At 40.1% G+C, this 11,256-nt stretch overlaps 1 pseudogene; it reads left to right on the top strand.

Annotated features, from left to right (window-relative positions):
* The window catches only part of LOC136620114 (zinc finger protein 721-like), a 37,444-nt pseudogene extending 26,534 nt beyond the window's left edge, over positions 1-10,910 (top strand).
* Positions 10,911-11,256: the final 346 nt, after the last annotated feature.

The following is an 11,256-nucleotide window of genomic DNA, read 5'->3' on the forward strand; positions in this document are numbered from 1 at the left end:
TTCCCGATGTTAAATTCCTTATCTTGCATGCTTATGATAATAGATTTGAATTATTGTAATTAGATCATGTTCCTCTATAAACTCCGCTGTCTGTCAATCAATAAACAGATTACTTAGGATCACATCCCATGCTGTGTGGTTTAATGTTAATCTCCTGAGCTCAGCTTACCTCTAACATTGAATTTGGACCCCAAAAAGGTAATTGTATAGCAATTATTGATTTTTGCATTAACACAGTTAAAGACAATGGTCCTTTCCATCAGTGATTTACCAAAGATGAACAAGGACAGAGACCACATGGTTCGAAGGATATTAGACCTCACCCTCGAAATCATCCACTTGATAACTGGAGAGGTGAGAGCTTCACATGATGTCACTCTTATCTCTAGTAATAAACAGGGGAATGATGTGAAAGGTGAAGGATTCTTAGCCTCCATGTATTAATCAGTGTCTCACCATACACAGGATTACACAGTAGTGAAGAAGTCATCTGGTGAGTGTATGACACCCCATGTGTCAGGAGAATGGAGCAGGACCCAGGGCCCCATCACCGAGCCTTCACCTCATTCACTGATACATGAGCAGAAGATCCTAGAACTTACCCACAGGATCACTGAGCTGCTGACTGGAGAGGTGAGCGCTGCTGGGAATGGGGGACGTTATATACCACCAAGGGAGGAGTCTGGAGGATGACGGTATATTGTGTGTGACAGGTTCCTATAAGGTGTCAGGACGTCACTGTCCATTTCTCCATGGAGGAGTGGGAGTATTTAGAAGGACAAAAGAATCTGTACAAGGATGTCATGATGGAGGATCAGCAGCCCCTCACATCATTGGGTAAGAGACCTTCCTTAATTGTAGAGGACAAAACAGTTTTGAGATCGACTTGACTCGCCCTCATCTGATCATCAGATATACAATGTATTCAGTCTCTCTGGTTATTTCCTATAGATGAATCCAGTCAGAGAAATCCCCCAGAGAGATGTCCCAGTCCTCTATATTCCCAGGATTGCCCTAAGGAAACAGAACATGTCCCACCGGATCATCAGGTAGATAAGGCTGATATTTCTGCAATCCACGTAGTCTTCTCCAGCAGCAGTGTAGTATACAGTATGCTCTGTATCATCTGGTTATTGTTGGCTGTGGTCAGTAGCGGCTTCAAATTTGTGGTTTCATAAAAGAAACCATGATCCACGCTACAGGGTTCATAAACTTCCACCTTTTTCACAGAACTCTAAGACTGCCTCATTTATGATATGCAAGTTTTGGGCACTGGGGTTGGAAAAAAGTACAGAGGAGCAAGAAATGTGACAAGAGGCTTGGAGAACCTCATTGATAAGGAAAGATTAAAGGTTATGAGATTTATTTAGTGTTGAGAACAGACTTCTAAGGAGGAAACAAGATTCAGTCTTCAGCAGTGATAACAGGATATTTTGCTGTAAAAGCTGTGATGTTGCTGAATAACCTCAGAACTGCTGTTAATAAGTAAAATGTCCACTGCAAGATAGACTCCAGGTATTTCATGCAGCAAAGTTATGTGAAAAAATGCTAATAAGTTAGTTATCTATAATAGTTTGTCAAAAGACTCTTCACTGAACTATTGTTTATCATACACAAGTCTCCAAAGCTCCAATAGAATGAAGCTGCTAATCAAGTTGTATTTCCTCATCTACTAATCGCTGCTGTTTGTCCAACAGCTTAAACATTCATCCTGCTAACATGATGTTGTCAGTAAAAGTAATGATTAGGGATGAGTGAGTATACTCGCTAAGGCACTACTCGCTCGAGTAATGTGCCTTAGCCGAGTATCTCCCTGCTCGTCTCTAAAGATTCGGGGGCCGCCACAGCTGACAGGTGAGTTGCGGCGGGGAGCGGGGCAGAGCGGGCGGGAGAGAGGGAGAGAGAGATCTCCCCTCCGTTCCTCCCTGCTCTCCCCCGCAGCTCCCCGCCCCGCGGCGGCACCCGAATCTTTCGGGACGAGCCGGGAGATACTCGGCTAAGGCACATTACTGGAGCGAGTAGTGCCTTAGCGAGTATACTCGCTCATCCCTAGTAATGATCTTTAGGGTCCGAGATCACTTTCTCTATATTAGAAGATTCAGCACTGACCACCATTTCCTCCCATCAGTGAAAATGAAAAGCGTCCTATAAGTTCACTAAGATAAAAATTTTCATCACATTTTTGAGTCTGGAGATCCATTTGTTTCGATGCGTTTTGTCAGATTTTACCTTTCATAGAGTAAGCTATCTCAGGACCTTAGGATAATTACTTTTACCGACAACACCATGGGAGTAGACTGCAAATTTAGACCGTTTAACAGGAGCGCTCTGTCCGACAAACTGCGACAATTAGCAGGTGAGAAGCTACAATCACCAACTTGATTACACTGGGGAACACAACTTTTGGTGCCTAAGATCTTAGAACATTTTTTGGATATTTCTGGATTGTAGATTCTGAAAATGGCATTAGTTTTTGCCCATCAGGTCTCATTTTCACTACAAACTATTTTATTTCAATATTATGTGACCATTACCTATTAGTAAGTATATATTATTTAACAAGATATGGTAATGGAATATTCCATGAAGCTTAGAAAATGAACTACAAACAAAAGTTTCTTCGTTGGGACACGAACCCCTGTTTCAGTGATTTTCTACAACGCAATGTTCCTTGACATTTGTAATGGATGTTCCAACAGTATTTTGCCATCATATGTGTATCCCATCGTTAATGGTATCATTCTTCCATGATACTTATTTCGGGGGTAAAATTGTTCCCTCTGTTCGTTGCTGAAATTACCTAGATACAATGGAAATCGATCCAAATGACTGTACAGATAGTTGCAACATGAGTAACAAGTTGCACTAAGTGTACAAAATGCAGTGAGCATATTCTCCACGAGTGCACTGTAGTTAGTAGCATTGTTTCCAAGAAAATTCTTACAGCCATACAGAACAATGACCATGCACATGCCTCAGTATTGTTCATAGGATCTGGAAAACAGTGGTCTTTCATGAGTTCCCTGATTCGCGGTCCATCAAATATACCTGCTTTTAATTCCTCCATGCTCAGCTCAGGAAATTTTCTACATATGTAGTCGAAACCCTTTCCATCACTCTGGAAATCCTTTACAAATTGCTTCATCAAACCAACTTTATGGGCAATGGTGGCTATATGATATTTTCTCTGTCCACCAAAGGTACTGTGGTGATATATTTTCCCAGGAACCATGTGTTTTCTCAAAGGCTATGGTCTTCTCACCTTGTTTAGATCTTTAGCTCTTCTGTCCCACAGACAGAGAAAACATGGGTACTTGGTGTACCCGCCCTGCTGCCCTAGAAGGAAATTCACCATTTTCAAATCTACACAGATGATCCATTGATGATCACGATACACTATCTTCTGTAGGACTGTTGCTATTGTTACCTGATCTTCCTACATACTAACTGAATAACCAAAAGGAAGTGACATGAATCTGTTTCCGTTATGTAAAAGTACACATTTTAGGTTGCGTTTGGAGCTATGTAAGAACAACCACCATTCGCTTGGTGTGTATTCGCTCACATTCAGTTTCATGAGTACCCCTTGCACGTTGTTGCAGAAAACAAAATCATTTTCTCTTGTGAAGGATCACAGAAACTCTTCTTCTTCTGTTGCGGTATACTGGGATTTTTTTTTAGTTCCTGGTAACGGCAAACTTTTTTTCTGCCAATCGAGAAGTTAACAACTCAGATGCTTTCTTTGGAAGATTTAGGTCTCTTATGAGGTCAATCAATTCTATGTGATTGGAAACCTGATGCGGCTAATGAAGGTCCTTCAAAATTACTGTCATGTTGCTCAGCATAACTGTAACGTCTTAGCGGGTAGGTGTCTGCGGGTATAGTAGCCATGCGGGGTCAGAAAGTAGTCAGGAGGAAACTGGAAGTTGCCAGCAGGTAGTCACGTTTGTGGTACAAATGGATGAGGTGGAAAACATAGTCAGATGGAAATCCAGGAGTTGTTATCGGGAAGTCTCAGTTGCAGTACATATGGATAAGGGAGATAGCGTAGTCGGAAAGAGAGCCAGGAGTCGTCAGCAGGTAGTTACAGTTTACAGGAGAGGAGCAGGTTAGGAGATACAGCTTGATAAAGGCAGTGGAGCACAATAATCACGCACTAGTGCAAGGGTCAAGCTTTTATAATGAGACTAATCAGGAAACAGAGTCGGGGTCAAGACCATGAGGCAGGGGTATCCGTTTGGGGCACAAATACTCATTTTCATGTGCACTATAGAAAAAAATCTGTGATAATATTAAGGGGTGTCATTTTTAAAATGGGGTTATTTGTGGGGGTATCTATCATTCTGACACCTATGAGCCTTTGCAATCTTGGCTTGGTGTAGGAAAACAAAGTGTTCCTTGAAATGTTGTTAATCAATGTTAAATTTGTTCATTTCCTAAATGGTTAAAAAAAGGTTTTTCCAATGTGCTTCCAGAATAAAGTAAACAGATGGAAATATATATATACTCAAAAATGTGTAGTTTGTTTGCACATATTTGAGATATTGCAGTTGAAAATGTGAAAAAATGTCAATTTAAAAAAAAATCCCAATTTTGGCGCTTTTAATAAATATACACAAATTCTATCAGTCTATTTTTACCATTAATTAAAGTACAATATGTGGCAAAAAAACAATGTCAGAATCACTTGGATATGCAACACTTTTACGGAGTTAAGGCCCATTTAGACGGGATGAATGTCGGGCAAACGATACCAGATAACTTGTCCCCGTATACACTCATATCACTGGCTCGCTCACAGAGCAGCCAGTAGAGGGGCGGGGAGGCTGCAGGAAATTTCTTTTCTCACACTCCCCCCGCTCCTCTCTATTGACTTAACATAGTGGCCGTTTAATACTGAACGGCAGCTCTTTACACTAAATGATCTGCGTAAACAATAGATGAAGAGCAAATCGCTGATCACTCAGTGTAAATGGCAGTCGTTCAGTATTGAACGGCCACTATGTTAAGTCAATGGAGAGGGGCGGGGCAGCGCGAGTAGAGAAATCTCTTCTAGCCGCCCCGCTGTGAGCCTGCGATACTTGCTACTGTGCAGCAGTATGAGAGCGAGTATGTGTCGCGACGAGTGTCAGGCATCGTTTGCCTGACATTCGTCCCGTCTAAATGGGCCTTTATTCTATGTTCAAGTGTCATATGTCAGATTTCCAAAATTTGGCTTTGTCGCTAAGGCGCAAACAGGCTGGGTCACTAAGTAGTTGAAATATTTGTTGTGTAAATCCGGTCTGATCGCCATTTGAGCAGATCCTTCTCTATTTAGGGCAGATTGCTTCATGCCTTCTAGGGGGTTTGGACCTTCGCCTGGATAGAAGATAAACTAGGGGTCTTCTTGTTTCTCATGTCTTATTGTGGTATTCTTGCAGGAAAGTTCTGAAGGAACGACAAGTGGACTCGATAAAACCATATCCATTTCAGTGGATGGTAAGAGAGTTTCATTATCCTTATATATAAGAGACTAAACATATTGGTGACGACTCACTTCTTAAAACTGTGTCCCACAATACCTCCAAAAAAATAGTTTTAATGATATAAAATTGTCCATGGACCAGAGCAAGCAAGACAAATGACTTCTCAATTCTGGCTAAATCTTTACAAAAAAAACATTGTGTACAAAGAAATCTTTCACTGCAAGATATTGTACAGAAATAATACCAGGGAACAAGAAAATTACAATAATACAGCTGTTATGTGCGTTAGTGTAATCACTACATGACTCTGTTCATATAATGTGGCACTGCATAATTCATAGTATTTGTCTTAGTCTATTACTCCTCCTGATATTGACATTTGTTCTCCAGCATTCACAAGCATAATCCACTCTACACACAGTCACACAGAGGAGCCTTCAGTGTATACTTATCTCCACTGTATATTTGGACCTACAAGGGTTTTCTTTCTAATGACACCTTCGTCCCACGTGAATCTGAAACTTGTCATCCCCCCCCTCCATCTCTAATGTGCATTTTCCTCTACTCTACATTCAACACAGCTAAATATAATTTACATACAGAGTCAAGTCACATTATTATGACCACCAGTTAAAATCAAGAGTAACCACTTTGTCAGCATCTAGACGGGCTGGAAATGACTTAGTGATGGGCTGGTAGGTTATCTCAGGTATTCGGAGCCATGCTGACTGCAGTGCATTTCACAGTTGCTGGATGATCCATTGGGGAGCATCCATAGAGCAAATACAGTGCTTAAGGTGGTCCCACAGATGTTCAATTGAGTTCACGTCTGTGGAATTAGGGGACAGGAAAGTACTTGGAAGTCTTGGGTGTGCTCGTCCAACAATGGTTGGACATTTCTAGCTATGTGACATGTTGCATTGTCTTGCTGGAAGATCTCACCTGCCACAGGGAAGGCAAACTGTGTACATAATCTGTAAGGATGGATTTATAACCCCATGGATGAATGAACCCAAAGATCGCTACGAAAACTCCCAAGACTGTAATGCTGCCACCACCAGCTTGTATTCCTCCAGCAATGGTTGCAGGGTGTTGTTTCTCGCCTGACACGCCAATGTCAATCCACTTGATGAAGACGAAAATGCAACTCTTAAGAGAAAGCAACCCTTTGACAATCAGCGGTGGTTTAATTCCGATATTGCCGTGCAAATTGATGCCTTTTCTTTTGATAGAACTTTGTTAGCATAGTTGCAGTGATCATCTGTCGGCTTTCGAGCCCCATACGCAGTAGGGTTCGCTGAACTGTTGTTTTAGACAGATGTCTGGCACCCCCCTGATTCATTTTCATGGTGAGCTGCTCCATTGTACAATATAGGCCTGCCCTTGCACACCTTCGTAGCCGACGTTCATCTCTCACATCAATGGCATGTGGTGTTCTGCAATTTCCACATCGGTTATTCCCAATGGTGCCATTTGTCCACTCATACACTTTTCACCACAGCAGCACACGAACAGTTCACAAACTACGCTGTTTGAGAAATACTTCTACCCTTGCCCAGAAAGCCAATAAGCATTTGTTTGCAAATGTGGTAAGTCATCCCTTTTACCCATGATAACAATGAGTGATAAGTGAGCAGACAGAATATCGTTCACCTTATATACCCACAAAGCCAGACCACAGCATGTTACTTCCTGCATGGACTACGCGCTGCCGATGTCGAAAGTAGGGGATGGTCATAGTAATGCGATTTGACTGTGTATATTCTGTAATTAATACGTAGTAATATAGTACGTTAGGCTGAAGAAAGTTTTATGTCCATTAAGTTTAGCCTATTACCCCCCAATGTTAAGCTAGAGGAAGTAAAAAAAAATTCCCAATGAGGTAGAAGCCAAATTTCCTCATTTAAGGAAATAAAATTCTTTCCCAATTCCAAAAGTAAACTTTTAATGTGCATAAGTATTCACTTCCTGAAATTCAATACTTTGTGGAACCACCTTTGGCTGCAATTACACATGCAAGTCTCTTGAGTTATGTCATTACATCTGGATTCTGGGATTTTTACCAATTTTTCCAGGTAAAACTGCTCCAATGTCTTTCACTTCTGCTGGAGTCCAGCAGTCTTCAAGTCATGCTACAGCTTAACAGTTGGATTGAAGTTTAGGCTTTGATTTGGCCAGCACAACACATTTCAATGCTTCCCCTTAGATCTGATCTATTGTATCCTTACAATATATGTTTGGGGTCATTGTCCTGCTGGAAAGTGAACCTCCGCTCCAGTCTCACATTTCTGGCAGATTGAAGCAGGTTTTCCTTCAAAATTGCCCTTCTATTTAATGCATCCTTTTAGTCCTGAAAAATTTTCCACGTACCCCCATGATGTTGCAAGCACCATGCTATATTGAAGGAATGGTGTTCATAGGCTGATGGGAAATGTTTGATGCAATGTAAGAGATGTTTGTTGACTGTTCTACATAGATGTTTTGGGACCTCCGCAGATAAAGTTCTCACAAATATTATGATGATTTCTTTGCCTTTCATCACTTTTATGCAAGTACATGTGCTTTAATGAAATCATATATTATATTATATCATATATTATTGTGCTTTCTTGCATGTCAACCTTACTTAATTTTCTTGTTAGCTTGTAATTGTCTCAATAAAGATACATTTTTTAATTAAAAAAAACAGTTTTAGTTTGGGAAAATAAAAAATATTCTTTTTCCAGGTGAGGATTTGATAAGAGGCTCCCATGGACATTTCGATGTATCTCCAGATCATGAAGTAGATAGCACTACGAAAGCTAATTCAGTAACTCCTAATGTACCCTTAGTGCTTCATACTAGCGATCTATCCTCCAATACGTCTGGTAACAAGAGCCCTTCACCTAACCAATCGATGACTGACAAACAAAAAACTGGTCGTAGACGGGGGAAAATATTTCAATCTAAAAAGCATTTTAAAAGGAAAGCTAAACTTTCAGTTCAGGAGAGAATTCATAGCAATGAAAGGCTATTTTCTTGTCCTCACTGTGAGAAATGTTTTTATCGGAAATCTGTTCTTGTGAATCACCTAAGAACTCACACAAGGGAGAAGTCGTTTTCATGTTCTGAATGTGGGAAATGTTTTATTAAGAAAGAAAGTCTTGCTAAACATAAACTGAGAACTCACACATCTGAGAAACCATTTTCATGTTCAGAATGTGGGAAATGTTTTATTCAGAAAACTGATCTTGTGCAACATTTAAAAACGCACAAAGGGGAGAAGCAATTTCCTTGTTCAGAATGTGGAAAGTGTTTTGGACAAAAATCAGGTCTTGTTAACCATCAGAGAATTCATACAGGGGAGAAGCCATTTTCATGTCCTGAATGTGGGAAATGTTTTAGTCAGAAACCATATCTTGTGAAACATCTATGTATTCATACAGGGGAGAAAAAATTTTCATGTTCAGAATGTGGTAAATGTTTTATCCAGAAATCTAGTCTTCTTAAACATCTGAAAACTCACACAGGGGAAAAGCCATTTTCATGTCCTGAATGTGGGAAATGTTTTAGTAGGAAATTATATCTTGTGGAACATCAAAGAACTCACACAGGAGAGAAGCCATTCTCATGTTCGCAGTGTGACAAATGTTTTATCAAAAAGCCAAGTCTTGTTAAACATCAGCTGATATCTCACACAGCTGAGAAACCATTTTCATGTTCAGAATGCGGGAAGTGTTTTAATCAGAAAACAAATCTTGTGCAACATTTAAAAACTCACACAGGGGAGAAGCGATTTTCCTGTTCAGAATGTGGAAAACGTTTTCACCAAAACTCAGGTCTTTCTAAGCATCAGAGAACTCATACAGGGGAAAAGCCATTTTCCTGTCCTGAATGTGGGAAATGTTTTAATCAGAAAACAAATCTTTCTGCACATCTAAAAACTCATACAGGGGAGAAACCTTTTTCATGCTCAGAATGTGGAAAATGTTTTCGACAAAAATCTGATCTTGTTAAGCATCGGAGAACTCACATAGGGGAGAAGCCATTTCCATGTTCAGAATGCGGGAAATGTTTTACCAGGAAATCAAATCTTGTTAAACATAAAAGAACTCACACAGGGGAGAAGCCATTTTCATGTCCCAAATGTGGGAAATGTTTTACTCAGAAATCAATTCTTGTGGGACATCTAAAAACTCACACAGGGGAAAAGCCATTTTCTTGTTCAGAATGTGAGAAATGTTTTAGTTTGAAATCATATCTTGTGGAGCATTTAAGAAGTCACACAGGAGAGAAGCCATTTCCATGTTCAAAATGTGGCAAATGTTTTAGACAGAAATCGGGTCTTTTCAAACATCAGAAAACTCACATGGCATAGAAGCTCTTTTCATATTCATAACGTGGGAAATACATTAATTGAAAATTGGTTCTTGTTAAACAATCGGAGAACTCGCAGAGGGGAAAAGCCAATTTTATGGTAACCGTTTGGGAAAAGTCTTAGACAAAAATCATAAATTGTGGAACATTTAAGAAGTGACATGGAGAGAAGCCATTTTCTTGTTCGAAATCTGGGAAAAGTTTTAGCAGGAAATTCTTCATAAGCATCACTGGACTCACAGAACAGAGAAGGCATTTTAATGCTTAGATTGTTGTAAATGTTACATGTGAGTGAACTCTTATTGTAGGACCTATTGTCTAAGACTGGGTTCACACAGGGCGTAATTTCTGCACGGAAATTCCGCCCGCAGTTTTAATCCTGGGATTAGCCAGCAAATTGGACGACATTGAAAAATCTCATCCACACACTGCGGCCAAGCCACACTGAAATTGACATGTGGCGCGGAATGCAAATCCACAGCATGCCGATTCCTTCTCCGTTCCCGCAGAGGCCTCTCTCCTCTCTATGGGGAGAAATGGCCGCAGCGGAATGCAGGTGGCGAAGCCACTCCAAGACCCGCGGAGAAAGGCCGTGGGTTTTGAAGCTGCGTTTCTCCCACAGAAATGTTGCGTTTTTGTCTGTGCGGTCATTCCCCGGATTTCCGCGTGATTTTATTTCTGTGTGAACCCAGCCTAAGGATGCAAGCTGAAGTATATCCTAAGCCCTGGAGGACTTCTGCCACAAAACAGTGTTACAGGCTGAATTTTTAAAGAGGACCTGTGCAAATCAATCAGGACACTCTGGTTGTGTAAGCACTGCCACTGTATGCTGTGTGCTCATATGTGGTGAATAAACCAGCAGGAATAATGTATCTTCAATTATATGTGGTGTTGCCTACAAACATTTGGAGAGAAGAACAGTAAAAGTTGAAGTTTCAGCATCAAATTAAACTGATGAACTTATGAATTTAATATCTTAAATTAAATGATCATGTTAGACAAATTTTAGGAGCCAGTGTGCATTATCTTGTGGACTGCTGAAAATTATATATATTCAATATATATAGCATTTTTTTTATATATAATTTTGTATTGACTTTTTGCTAATCATATTGCTATAAAACAAAATAAAAATAAAAAAAATTATACAAAATCAGATCTTTTCCTATCATTTCCTTGTTTAATCCATTCTCCTTCATATTGCCAAGTAACATCAAACATCATCTGTTATATCTACTTAAACCCCCATGTTATACTTCAAATGACCATTTGATTATAAACAAAGTATTTAGTTGTGTGTTGGACATCATATGGCCTTCAGTGAGTTTAATGGCCTGTGGTTACAACAGTATTCTACAAAGATCCATCACTGCCTGATTGGTGCCACCAGTTGGCTGACGAATTAAGTCTGCTACCTGCTTAGTCAAAAACACTC

This window comes from Eleutherodactylus coqui, chromosome 3 (assembly GCF_035609145.1).
Source record: "Eleutherodactylus coqui strain aEleCoq1 chromosome 3, aEleCoq1.hap1, whole genome shotgun sequence".
NCBI lineage: Eukaryota > Metazoa > Chordata > Amphibia > Anura > Eleutherodactylidae > Eleutherodactylus > Eleutherodactylus coqui.